The sequence below is a fragment of the Corylus avellana genome, chromosome ca10 (genome assembly GCF_901000735.1).
Source record: "Corylus avellana chromosome ca10, CavTom2PMs-1.0".
Classification (NCBI taxonomy): Eukaryota; Viridiplantae; Streptophyta; class Magnoliopsida; order Fagales; family Betulaceae; genus Corylus; species Corylus avellana.
Genome location: NC_081550.1, coordinates 6356354 through 6371230, shown reverse-complemented (window position 1 = coordinate 6371230; position 14877 = coordinate 6356354). Strand labels below are relative to the sequence as shown.

General features: G+C 34.4%; 2 pseudogenes; both read right to left on the bottom strand.

Annotated features, from left to right (window-relative positions):
- LOC132162811 (GDSL esterase/lipase At5g22810-like) overlaps window positions 1–4192 on the bottom strand; it is a 6631-nt pseudogene extending 2439 nt beyond the window's left edge.
- Window positions 4193–6883: 2691 nt separating this feature from the next.
- LOC132162810 (GDSL esterase/lipase At5g03810-like) lies at window positions 6884–9891 on the bottom strand (annotated as a pseudogene).
- Window positions 9892–14877: the final 4986 nt, after the last annotated feature.

The window sequence follows — 14877 nt, the reverse complement described above, 5'->3', positions numbered from 1 at the left end:
AAAAAGCTAGAATTTTAATCTTGTTAATGTATTTACATATAGGTCGGCTATCGTAGCATCAAAATAACCAGAAGAAGTTGAAGCAAAGTTTGCACCAATCAAGAGGTTGTTTCCGCTGGCTTCTCTATTAAGATAAGCTTGTGGATAAGAAGTGAAGCCTAGGGTTTCAGCTGTAATTTCAAAAAAGAAAAGAAAAGAAAAAACACACAAATGAGAACTCCATTAAAGAGCCAATAGAAAGCATTACTATAATTAATAGCGAAACTTTAACCCGAAAAGGGTTAGCTTGAGTGGTAAGTCATTTGGCTCTGGTGTCTCATAAAACAACAAGTTTAAGGTTCGATCCCATTGATTGTATATAATTTTTTAGCTACACCCGTAAGAAGCGATCAAAAGAATAGGCGGCATGAAAAAGAGGATCAATGTAATAGTTCTGAAGAAAATCTCTATTCCCAGCACTAGGAAAGAAGATTGCACCAGATATTATTGTTGAAGCATTTGATTTCCCTGCAATTTCACCACCCTAAGCTGATACTCCATGTAGTACTCCCGATGTTTACTTAATGAGATCGCATGCTACAAACATCACCAAAATCCACACAAGATATCATATCATATTTCATAAAATCATGCGTCTTTTTAAAATGCAAAGTTTTCAACATTTTCAAATTGCGTTTTTTTAAAAACACACTCCCAGCCAAAAGGCCATTTACCAATTAGGGTAAATTGTAATATTTTTTTCAAATTAGGGAATCAATCACCCAATTGGCAAAAAGGGTAATGAGGTAAGATGTCAAATACACACACACACACACACACACACACACACACACAGATATATATATATATATATATATATATATATATATATATATAAGAAAAATGGGTGTTTCCTACTAAATTCCGTTGGAGTATCGTGATGAAGTATATGTTTGAGCTGTCCTAGCTACTATGAAACTCTCCCCAAGATTCATAATTTCTTAACCCCAAATAAAAATGAAATAAACTTAAATTCAACGAGTGGTACTAGTGGTAGCATTTCTTGACCTTTTTTATTTTATATTTACTTGTGAAGCAGCTCTCCAATCACTGTCAAAATCTTTGTCTGCAAAATGGTATAGTAAGATATGAAACATGTTCAGTTCTCATGGTTGAACACTTGAATCTGGTTAAAAGGTCAGTGGAAACCCCAAAAGCATCAATAAGATTTGTTGAAATGGTTGTCTTTTCTTATGGGTAATGGTTTACTATTTCGTGTTCAATTATCTTTTTTGTACTCTGGATGATGTTTCCTTCCTCCTAATCTGGTGTTAAAATCCTTTCTTTTTTTCTTTTTCTTTTTTTGCTAACTTAAAAACATAGCTTAGTATGAAATATTTGGCCATACTTCAATTATTAGAAAGTTATGAGGGTTGGTTACTTGGTCATGATCATTGAGTCAAATGTGCACAAATTTTGTATTCAATGGAATTGGCGACGCTTAAATCTCTTTCTATTTTTTTCTCGAAAAACTTAGAATGAAATCTATACCATTAAAAAAAACTACAGGGTATATGCCCCACTCATGATATGCATGTTTCCAAAAGGCACAATTTCATATTTTACCTCTTGTTTGGTAGTCGAAGCACCTACACTCCAAAGGTTTTGTGCGGAGTGAGCCGTAGATTGAAATATTAGTTTTTTTTTTTTTTTTTTCCTAATCAATTAAAGGGGATGGAAAAAGAAAAGATTACAACAAACTATATATAAATAAAGGATGGCCAATCCTAATCAATTAAAGGGAAAGCCCCCTTTTTTTTTTTTTTTTTTTTAATATACCCTTAAAAACTTTTTTTGCCCCCCTAAACCTAAAAGTCTAGTTCCGCCCCTGACTATGGGGGGTCTGTGTATCTACAATTATGTACAACTAACTCATAATCTGCGCTATGCACGAAATTCTTCATTATAATTTAATTTGAAAATTTAAACGCATATTCATCATACTTTTTATTATATGTTAAAAAAGACATTTAAATAAGAAAATAAGAAAGATTGAGTAGAAAATTTTAAATCTAAAACCCACTCTAAAAAATAATAATATATTATATCAAAAATAGTATACTTTTTTGAGCACCAAATCCACTACTTTTGTAAGAATTGAACCGCAACTATTATCATATAAATGATTTTTTCTTTTACTTTTTGTTTCGTTTTTTTTCTTAAAAAAAAAAAAAATCCAATATATGGTTTTTTCTATATATATAGCTCATGAGTACGTGTGTGTATATATATATACTACGAATTTTGTGGTTTTTGATTTTTTTTTTTTTAAATCGCATATATTGGATTTTAATTATGGTTTTTTAAGTAAGGTATTAATAAATATGAAAACGTGGAGAGAGGAAAAAAATATGATTTGTATTATTTGTTTTCTTATTGGATTTGGACATTAATAATACTTAATTTATTGAATAATTTATACGTAGAAAACTCTTAAAATATAATTAAATGCTCTTAATTACACAAATTTAATGACCGGTTTTAAGTAAAAACTGGTTCACTCTTAAAAAATCAGTTAAAAAATTATGTCTTAAATGAGCCTTTAAGAGAAATGGGTTCACGTCACAAGTCGAAATTTAAGGCACTTCTAAGAGGGGTTTCGGCTTTTATATATATATATATATATATATATGTATGAATGATATATGATGGGTTTGGTCTCATATTTAGTAGCGGCTCGATGAGCATATAAATGACGATCCACTTTCTTTTAGGTGTCTAGCCTAGGAGTAGTTGTTTACCTATCCTACGTTTACAACTCTTGTACAACTTATGTGAACATAGAGATGTAATCGACGTACCATTTGCTGTTGGATTTGTGGAAAGATTGAAACAAGGTTGGTCAATATCAAGGACAACCAATATGAGACGAGAGATATGCGACCAAAAGAGGCTGCGAAATCGCCATTCTGGTCTCAATTTTATTTGCAAACAACAACGATGCAATTTCCTTCAATAAAAATCACTTTTCTGGTCTTATATTTTGTTTTTGTTTTTTTTTTTGAAAAAAAAATAAAATATGAGACCAGAAAAGCGATTTTGCAGCCTCTTAGATGTTGCATTGAGCTTCTTATTGAAGGAAACTGCATCGTTGTTGTTCACAAATATGAACAATGCAGGAACACGCTGCCCATCAGCCACAAATAGCCCAAGATACAGAAGAAGAAAGGAAGCCAAGAAACATGCATCTGGGAAGGCTCATTATATATATATAATCTGATAGCAACACTTTGTTTATTTCTTAATTTATTTATAGGAGATATAGATAGACGAGGCTTTCAAGAAACATGACCAATTTTCTATAAAATCTTTCATGTGTCCACATTACAAAATGATTCTATTCCTTTTTTAGAAAGTTCAGGAGAGAAATGAATATATATATATATATTGGTTTTGAGTTGTAAAAAAAATAAGTTTTGTTTGAATTGATAGGTGGCGTACCATGTTAACTCCTACTCTCTCTAAAAGAAACCTTAATTAACCTATGTATTCTTTTTCTTTTTGACTCGAGAAAAGCATGTTTTTTTTTTTTCTTCATGTTCAACTTTCCATGGGCTAGGGCCACCTTGCTATTTATCTCTCACCACATCACTTTTTTATCTTGCAGTTATATCATGATGCTGATATGGTAATCATATTAACCTTTAGATGAGTAATGTTATATTTTTTACTGTTATACAATTATCATACAATCTTGTAAAAAAATTAAAAAATTAAAGCCTGATTTTCATTGACACGTCATTCCAGTGATATGGTAATTTCATATATCAGTTTACTAAATAACATTATTCTAACTTTTATCAAGCTTTGATATGAAATTGACACATCAATTTGGAAATACGCGGAAAATAAAGAAGAACGGAGAATAAAACCCAAACAAAACAATTGGAAATACAAGGAAAAAAAAAAAAAAAAAAGTAGTGTTGGTGGGGGAGAAGGTGGAGGAGTGGCAATAGAAGCTCACTAACCAAGACACGGAAAACACACATCGACGCATGAGGTACACGCTCAGGCACGTGAATGGCTAGAGGCGGAGCGTAAGGTGGCGGTGGGGAGCTGGGATGCCAGTTAGCATTGTGCACTGGCGCATGAAAACCTAGGTCGACTAGAGGAAAGTATATCGAGTTTTACGGAAAACCCACCTATGAACCATTGTAGATCTTGGTTGCAGGGTAAGGAACAAGAAGCGGCAAGTGGCAGGGAGCTGGATGGTGAAGGTGGCAAGCGGCCTTGGGCAATGGAAGGTGGTGAAGACACATTGTGTTAGAGGACGGAAATGAATTGAGAAAGCCATAAGCACACCAATCAAAGAGAAAGAAAGGGGAGGGGAGAAGGGAAAGAGGAAGAACCTTCCCTCCTCCCCAAACAACCACACAACCGGTGGTAAAAAGCCTCAAAAAGGAGGCAATTTTCCTCTACCTAGAGAGAAGGAAAAGCTTCTCTCATCATGGAGAAGTCAAAAATTTATATTTTTATTTATAAGTGATTGCACTTAGCATAAGCAGCGTCGAGTTTGGTAACGCAAGCTTGTAACCAAGTGGGACATAAGTATACATAATAATTTTACCATTTAATATATATTTTACTTTCTTGGACAAATTCAACATTGGGTGTTTGTATTTTATTTTATTTTTTTTGTTAGGGAAAAATCAACTTTACCCTCCTGAAATTTCATGGGTTTTTCAATTTAAACCCTAAAGTTTAAAAATTGATAATGTACCCCCCTAATGTTTCAAAAATTTTTAATTTAAGCCTTCCGTTACTAATTTCTGTCAAATTGGACGGAAATCTATAAAATTACGTAATTACCCTCAAGCTTTTTTAAAAAAATTTCCGTCCAATTTAACAGAAATTAGTAACGGAAGGTTTAAATTAAAAATTTTTGAAACGATAGGGGGGAACATTGCCAATTTTTAAACTTTGAGGTTCAAATTGAAAAGCTCCTGAAACTTCAGGGGAGTAAAGTGGATTTTTCCTTTTTTGTTAATTTTAAGTTCAAATGTAAAATAGATGTAGATTTTATCTAAAACACTAGGCCTTAAGGAAACACTTAAACCAGCTCAAAACACTAGAAATAGATCCAAACTATTTTCAAAATCATTTAAAATATGTCATAATAGAGACCAAATAGCATATTAGCTCAAATGCGGATAACAGTTAATAACCGTAATGACTACTCTGATGCACATAATAATCACATGATTCGGATGCAAATTTAAATGTGAATACTTAAAAGTGATAATTGTGTTATGCATATGCGAATGCAGATATTGTCAATAACCATATTTGCATCGGCATGTGCACAACGGACGTGGACAAACATGGTATCCCAGCCAACCTTTACCTAGGAGTTGCTTACAATCATTGATAAGCAAATGGATAAAACATGTCACCCTCACTAACATAAGATTTAATTTGAGAGTGAGTGTCAAAAACCAAGTTGCCATGATAAAAATAAGGGCAAACTTCATCGTTTTGTAATTTCTCCCAAATTTCAAAATACTCTTGTATTTTCCATTGGTTTTTTTTTTTCACTTCAAAAAAAAAAAAAAATTATTGTAACTTAAGGGTAATTTTGTGATTTCAGAAAATTTACTAGGGTATTATCATCGTTTCGACATTTGACAAACCTTAAGTGGAGGGGCGAGATTGAAAATTTTTAAATGTTCGATATACTCAATTAAGAGTTTTTTTAACTTTAAGAAAGATTGTAAAAACTATAAAATTAAGAGAATTAAGTACATTTCTCGTAAAAATAATTAAACCTTCGTTGACCTGGTCATAAAGGCCAAACTAGTTATCCATCTTCATCTTCCAAGATCCACGACAGCTACAACCCAGTCAACTTCATGCCACCAAACATGGGAATTGGGAGGGGAACAAGAAATGGACTTCAGCAGCTTGATTCATAGTGTATTCATTTACAAGGTGTGTGGGTTTTCGGGATTGCACTTTAAATAAGTTCAATTTTAAAAATTGTGTTTTGAAATCTCAATTTTTTAAAATTTTAGGCGTTTAGTAAAATATGTTAAAAAGTAGTTTTTTATCAAATATTTGTTATACGAAATCATGATTTTAGTTTAAATCGCAATGTCAAACAACTTACATTTTGCGATATCTTTTAAAAACGTAGATTATTCTTGTGAATTCACAATTCCAAACGCACCAAAAGAAATTACCAAAATCTTTTGTATTTTAATTTCATGCTATATTTGATTAATTTGTACACGGTGGACCATCCACATCCTGCAAAGTTCTTTCTAATATCTAAGATGAGTTGGGAATGTTGAACCCAACTTGAAGATCATATAAAACCATTTAGACTTTCTATTTTCTTTCTAATTTTTTTTTTCCAATTACCTGTTCAATGGGTTCAAATTGGGTTAGACTGCATATGCCCAAGGCTAAAAGCTTAGAACTTATTTGTAATTGCGTTATGCCCAAGGCTAGAGTGTAGAACTTGTTTTGGCACTAAGCAGCTGAAATAGTACTTTTGTACATAAAAAGCTGTGCCAAACAAAAAACTTGGCCATTTGGTAAAAAAACTCAAAAAGTACTTCTTAACTTTTTTGTTCTAAAAAAAAAAAAAAAACCAAAAAAATATTTTTGAGAAAAACTTGAAAAAAAAAAAAAAAAAATCTCAAAAATCACATTTAACTTTAAAAGTTATATTTCTCAACGCAATATCAAACATGGAAGCAAGCTAGTCTTTATTTATTTTTTTTTATGTGGGAACATATATTACAACAACAAAACATTCACAAGAAACATAAATTAACCAAACAACCATAAAAAGCAAGGATCTGTTGAAGAGAAAAATGTTGAGGTAGATGCGTGTGTTTGATTAGCTGATGAGCGAAATGCCACTTGCGACCAAAGTTTGGGCTATAATGTTGTTTGCAGCCTCGGAGGGATGGAAACCGTCCAAGAAGACATAATCTGATGCATTAGCACAGGTCCCCACAAATAATGGATTGCATAATATTGCACACACACACTCGGTCTATTTTATCTAGTTTACTCATTTTAGTAAGAGCTTTTACGGACTCGGGCGTCGAAATATGCTCAATCTCAAGACAAGTTGACCTTTTTTGGGTGTCTAGGAGAAATTGTTCACTACATCTACAACTCTTTTACAACTTATTACTATGTGTCTACGAAAAAAAAAAAAATTAACGCCTTTCCATCTCATGCTTACATGAACTTAGAGAAGTAATCGACGTACCATTTGCAGTAGGATTTGTGACAAGATTGAAAAGAGGTTGGTAGATATCAAGGACAACCAATATGAGACCAGAAAGGTGGTTTTGCAACATCTGAGATGTGGCATTTAGCTTGTCATTGAAGGAAATTGCGTCATTGTTTAACCTTTCCACAAACTCGTTCCCACCCAAACCAAATATTGTCATGGCTGCTGGAAGGCATCCCATTGGGGGTCACTCCAATTCTCCTCGCTCCCAATGCATATAGCCCCCTGTCACAAATTAATGTTTCTTAATTCTTACAAATGTTTGTTATGTTTTTATTTTGAAGAAAAAAAAAAACAACAAAACAAAAGGCGGGACCTAAGATTGCATGAGAATGTCTAAGAAGCGATCAAAAGAATAGGCGGCATGAAGAAGAGGATCAATGTAATAGTTCTGAAGAAAATCTCTATTCCCAGCACTAAGAAAGAAGATTGCACCAGATATTATTGTTGAAGCATTTGATTTCCTTGCAATTTTCACCACCCTAAGCTGATACTCCCTGTACTACTCCCGATGTTTACTTAATGAGATCGCATGCTACAAACATCACCAAAATCCACACAAGATATCATATCATATTTCATAAAATCATGCGTTTTTTTAAAATGCAAAGTTTTCAACATTTTCAAATTGCGTTTTTTTAAAAACACACTCCCGGCCAAAGTGACTTTTAGGCCATTTACCAATTAGGGTAAATTGTAATATTTTTTTCAAATTAGGGAATCAATCACCCAATTGGCAAAAAGGGTAATGAGGTAAGATGTCAAATATATATATATAAGAAAAATGGGTGTTTCCTACTAAATTCCGTTGGAGTATCGTGATGAAGTATATGTTTGAGCTATCCTAGCTACTATGAAACTCTCCCCAAGATTCATAATTTCTTAACTCCAAATAAAAATGAAATAAACTTAAATTCAACGAGTGGTAGTGGTAGCATTTCTTGACCTTTTTTATTTTATATTTACTTGTGAAGCAGCTCTCCAATCACTGTCAAAATCTTTGTCTGCAAAATGGTATAGTAAGATCTGAAACATGTTCAGCTCTCATGGTTGAACACTTGAATCTGGTTAAAAGGTCAGTGGAAACCCCAAAAGCATCAATAAGATTTGTTGAAATGGTTGTCTTTTCTTATGGGTAATGGTTTACTATTTCGTGTTCAATTATCTTTTTTGTACTCTGGATGATTTTCCTTCCTCCTAATCTGGTGTTAAAATCCTTTCTTTTTTCTTTTTTTTTTTTGTTTGCTAACTTAAAAACATAGCTTAGTATGAAATATTTGGCCATACTTCAATTATTAGAAAGTTATGAGGGTTGGTTACTTGGTCATGATCATTGAGTCAAATGTGCACAAATTTTGTATTCAATGGAATTGGCGACGCTTAAATCTCTTTCTATTTTTTTCTCGAAAAACTTAGAATGAAATCTATACCATTAAAAAAAACTACAGGGTATATGCCCCACTCATGATATGCATGTTTCCAAAAGGCACAATTTCATATTTTACCTCTTGTTTGGTAGTCGAAGCACCTACACTCCAAAGGTTTTGTGCGGAGTGAGCCGTAGATTGAAATATTAGTTTTTTTTTTTTTTTTTCCTAATCAATTAAAGGGGATGGAAAAAGAAAAGATTACAACAAACTATATATAAATAAAGGATGGCCAATCCTAATCAATTAAAGGGAAAGCCCCCTTTTTTTTTTTTTTTAATATACCCTTAAAAACTTTTTTTTGCCCCCCTAAACCTAAAAGTCTAGTTCCGCCCATAACTATGGGTGGTCTGTGTATCTACAATTATATACAACTAACTCATAATCCGCGCTATGCGCGAAATTCTTTATTATAATTTAATTTGAAAATTTAAATGCATATTCATCATCCTTTTTATTATATGTTAAAAAAGACATTTAAATAAGAAAATAAGAAAGATTGAGTAGAAAAACGTCTTTTCTGTGACCTTCAATAAACGTATTTTCTAGTATTTTCCTTTTGTTGAATTTCAGTCTCATCGCCCTACATCAAGTGCCGCCAAAATTTTTGCTACCCATAGTCTCAAAATCGTGCCAGCCTATAGATCCGGAACTGCCATCAGCCCTCCGACACACCACCATGCTCCTCTGCTAGTTTCTGCCTGCGCCACCGCTGCCCTTGCAGGAGCTACATGCTTCTACCGCTGATGATAGTTCAGACGCTGCCAAGTACAGATCCAAAAAGATCTGAAACATCCAAGCTTCCGTGCTCACACACGCCACTAGAAGGTTTTGTCCGTCGGTAAACGCGCCTTCACGCGCGTCCCAAGAGCAGTTCACGCTCCGGCAAGACTTGCCTAAGAATCTGTTCGTTCCTTTATGCGCTTCCACAAAGCACCGATCACCTCAGTAACAACGCCAATCGATAGATTCGGTCCAGACGAATCTAGAGCCATCGAGCACAGCCTCATCAGAACATCCATGCCCCCCCAAGCGCCGCTCGAAGCTGCGGCCGTTTTGCCCAGGCGCTGCCACGTCAGCCATATCACAAAGGTTGTCGGTCCGCCTTACAGATATGGTGCCGCCGGTCAAATAGCCGCCAAGCACGCTACCATAGGAAGCCCCATGCGCTTCCATGCTCCGGCAAAAGTTTCTATGCGTGGGCCTCATGCGCTACACCCGCCAAAACGCTTCCTAACGCGTGAGGAGCACGCGCCTCACGCAGCAATAGCCACTGGCGCGTTCACCTCACGCGCCAGCGCATCTTTTCTTCTCCTGCCAGCCACGTGTCAACCTCTCAGTGCGTCACGTCAGCACTAGGCCATGTCATCCAATGCCATGTTAGCGCCTCTGCCACGTCATCAGAACGGCCACATTAGCTTCACTGCCACGTCAGCACATTGGGCATATCAACCCCTCTGCCACGACAGCACCTTGCAAGAGTTGACTCTCTTGTGTTGGCTTTTGACTTTGACTTTCTATAGTGTTGACCGTTGACTTTGACCATTCGAAAAGTTAATCATGTGTTTCCCACTCATTTTTTCGTCTTGATTTTAAATTTGTGGTCTATTTTTGCTTTTGGCATCTCTATATGGCAGAAAACAAGTTTCTTCTCCAAATTTAGGCATTTGTTCTATGCGGTTCAAATCAATTTATGCATTGTTCAAGATTGCCTCTTTTAATACCCGTATCATTGATCTTGTCTGTTCTAATCTTCCTACTGCTTTTTGGCATAGGAAGAAACACAGTGTCTCTTTACCTTACATTAAAAAAATTTCTGAAAATAAAATTCCCACTAAAGCCAGACCCATCCAAATGAATGCTGAAACTTTAGATTTTTGCCAAAAAGAAATTGCTGATCTACTTGCTAAAGGAATTATTCGTAAGAGTAAATCTCATTGGTCTTGTGCTGCCTTTTATGTTATGAAAAATGCTGAAATTGAAAGAGGAACTCCTAGGCTTGTAATTAATTACAAACCACTCAATGATGTACTAAAATGGATTAGATATCCCATTCCAAATAGGAAAGATTTAGTTAGTCATATCAGTGAGGCTATAGTTTTCTCTAAGTTCGATATGAAGTCAGGATTTTGGCAAATCCAAATTGATGATAAAGATAGGTATAAGATTGCTTTTTCCACCCCATTTGGACATTATGAGTGGAATTTTATGCCTTTTGGTCTAAAGAATGCCCTTAGCGAACTCCAAAATATCATGAATGATATTTTCAATCCCTTCAATCTTTTTACTATCATTTACATTGATGATGTTTTGATTTACTCTAAATCTATTGACGAACACTGGAAACATTTGAACTTGTTTTTAGAAACAGTCAAACACAATGGACTTGTTGTTTTTGTTAAAAAGATTAAGCTTTTTCAAACTAAAATTAGATTCCTTAGTTTTGATATTTCTGAAGGTCGAATAAGACCTATTGATATAGCTATCCAATTTGCTGATAAATTCCCTGATATTATCATTGATAAAAATCAGCTCCAAAGATTCTTAGGTTCTTTAAACTATATTGCAGATTTCTATAAAGATCTGAGAAAACACTGCAAACCTTTATTCGACCGTTTGTTAAGCAATCCTCCCACTTGGACTGACATTCATACTTCTCTTGTCAAAGAAATTAAAACCCATGTCAAGGCCTTACCTTGTTTAGGAATTCCTTCCAATAATGCTTTCAAAATTGTTGAAACTGATGCTTCTGAAATTGGTTTCGGAGGTATTCTGAAACAAATTGTTTCACCAAGATCCCCCGAACAAATCGTTCGATTCCATTCTGAATCCTGGAATAAGGCTCAAGCTAATTATATTACTATTAAGAAAGAAATTCTTTCTGTAGTTTTATGCATTACTAAATTTCAATCTGATTTATTAAATCAAAATTTTTTATTACGTATTGATTGTAAATCTGCTAAATACATTTTACAAAAGGATGTTGAAAATATTGCATCAAAACAAATTTTTGCCAGATGGCAAGCCCTTTCAAGTATTTTTGATTTTGACATTGAATACATTAAAGGTTCCAATAATTCTATTCCAGATTTTCTCACTCGTGAATTTTTGCAGTCCCAGAATGGCAAACAAAAAGGACAAGGAGAAGATTGAATCAAAGCCTTTGGTCTTGAGACTAGAGACTACTCCTTCAGCTACCAATTCATACATTGCTCTTGCCAATCGATTTTCAGCCATCAATCCCGGGTCACCGGCCACTTACTCCAGTGTTCTCATTTCAGATTATGACCCTTTTGTAGTTGCTTCCCAAAAAACTGCTGCTCCTTTCATTAAATACGATAAATCCTCAACTTATGTTGTTCTTCCTCATTCTGAGTATTTATTTCACATTGAATTAAATAGATCTCACATTAAATTCCCCGCTCAAATTGCTACTTCCTTTTTTCCCCTACAATTCCATTGGATCCCTGAGCATCCTCAGAAAACTCTTTCCTATTATACTAATATCCTACTTCAGACAAAGTCTGTCCATTTTAAACCCATTTTTAGTAAAACTGATCCCCAAAAACTATTTACCACAGTGTCTATTTTGATAAAATTATTCACAAAAAAGATTGGGGGGAACATCCCTCGCATCTTAGGAAACTAGATGATTTCCCAATTCCTTTTTACTATTATGATTATGTTAACGCTTGGTACAAATTTTTCCTTTTCCAAAATTCCAAATTTGACCACTCCTAGTTCTTAAGCTTTGATAAAGAATTTGGAGGCATCCTCCCTCTCTGGTTCTCCAACTGGTGGAAAAAATTCAGTCTTATCCCTGACATTCTCCCATTAAAAATTGTTTAAGCTTTTAAACCATTCAAAAATCTTTACCATATTGATGAATATGGGGCCAAGTTTCCCCACGCTCTCCATTTTGCCAAAAAATTCAAGGTTCCCTGGATCATCAAGTGGCAATATGTTATTCTTGATGATAAACTGGAACGCCATTGGTATATTAAATGGTGGGATAATTACCCACGAATTGATCATTTGATTGAAAATGTCAAAGCACTAGCCCAGTTACCAAAAATCCAAGCTCCTTTTCCTCCTAAACCATTAACCATTGGCAAACCTGCCCAATTGATAACCCCTAGCACTTTCCTTTCTCCTCCCAAAGAGGCCGCTGCCCCTACTACTTCTTCCAATTCTTCTAAAAAAAATCATCTTCGAAGAAAAAAGAGAAGAAGGAAATTTTAAAAGCATTACTCAATTCTCTCGATGATAGCTCCAGTTCTGATGAAGATAAAAAATCCGATGATAAGAAATCCGATGCATCTTCTGAAGCAACTTTCAATCCCATAAGAGATTGGTTCGGGAATTCTAGTTTTCCCGGAGACAGTGATAATTATTACCCTGGAATTGAAAATTTATAGCTCATTTGTCCTCCGTGGCACCATTGACAGCTCATTTGCCCTCTGTGGCACCATTGTAGCTCATTTGCCCGCCGTGGCACCTTTGACAGGTCATTTGCCCTCCGTGGCACCATTGACAGCTCATATCCCCTCCATGGCACCAAACATTAAAAATCCACTGAAGACATTTACCAGCACATCATAGTACAGTTAATCTACAGTCCCTGCCGACACTACAGTACTTCCTACAGTACCTGCCGACACTACAGTACCTACTGACATAACAGTATCTTACTTTTACTGTTGAATTTTCTGATATAATTTTATTTCACCACTGGACTATGTCTATATAAGGACAAGACCCCTTCAATGTAAGGCAGAAGCTTTCAGCCCAAACACCTGAAATCCCTCTGCAACTAGCCTGCTGTTTTCTAGTTGTAATCCTTTTTGCTCTCTTGTAAGAATGTAACTTCACTACTTCCGGTTTACATTTCAATCTGTAAGTACTCTTATTAATCATTAATCGAATCCTTTGATAATTTTCCATTATCTTTTTGTACCATTACTTTTTTATATGCTCCAATTTCGCGCTTACTCTAGAAATTCTTGCATCATGTTTATTTTAATTGCATATACCTCCTATATGGATGGTTCTACTGCTTTCTTTTCAATTATTTTTAATTAATTTAATTAATTGATATACCCCCTCTTTTTGGTGTGTGTATATATATATATATATATATAATTACAATAATATATGTGACATAAGGGACATGCTTTTTTTTAAATGCATCTTCCGCAATTTGATAATGCATATATTTCTACATTTTTAAGTTGCATTTTTTTAAAAATGCACTCCCAGCCAAAAGACTTTTAGGCCATTTACCTATTAGGGTAAATTGTAATATATTTTTTCAAATTAGGGAACCAATCAGCCAATTGGAAAAAAGGGTAATAGTTTAATGAGGTAAGATGTCAAAAGAAAAGAAAAATAAATAAAATCAATAAGAAAAATGGGTGTTCCCTACTAAATTCCATTGGAGTATCGTGATGAAGTATATGCTTGAGCTGTCCTATCTTCTATGAAACCCTCCCCAAGATTCATAATTTCTTAACCCCAAATAAAAATGAGATAAACTTAAATTCAACGAGTGGTAGCGGGAGCATTTCTTGACCTTTTTTATTTTATATTTACTTGTGAAGCAACTCTCCAATCACTGTCAAAATCTTTGTCTGCAAAATGTTAGATCTGAAACATGTTCAGCTCTCATGGTTGAACGCTTGAATATGGTTAAAAGGTCAGTGGAAACCCCAAAAGCATCAAAGATTTGTTTAAATGGTTGTCTTTTCTTATGAGTAATGGTTTACTATTGTGTTCAATTATCTTTTTTGTACTCTGGATGATGTTGCCTTCCTCCTAATCTGGTGGTAAAACCCTTCTTTTTTTTTTTTTTTTTTTTTGCCAACTTAAAAGCATAGCTTAGTATGAAATATTTGGTTACTTGGTCATGATCATTGAGTCAAATGTGCACAAATTTTGTATTCAATGGATTTGGTGACGTTTAAATCTAATTTCTCTTTCTATTTTTTTTCAAAGTTAAATCTGCACGGTTTTAAAAACATACAAAGTATATGCCTGGGGTTAGATCAATCATGACAAGCATGTTGCGAAAAGGTAAAATTTCATATTTTACCTCTTGTTTGGTAGTCAAAGCACTATACTTAGAAGGCCTAAATTCACTTAAGCCTATTTTGCAGAGAGTTA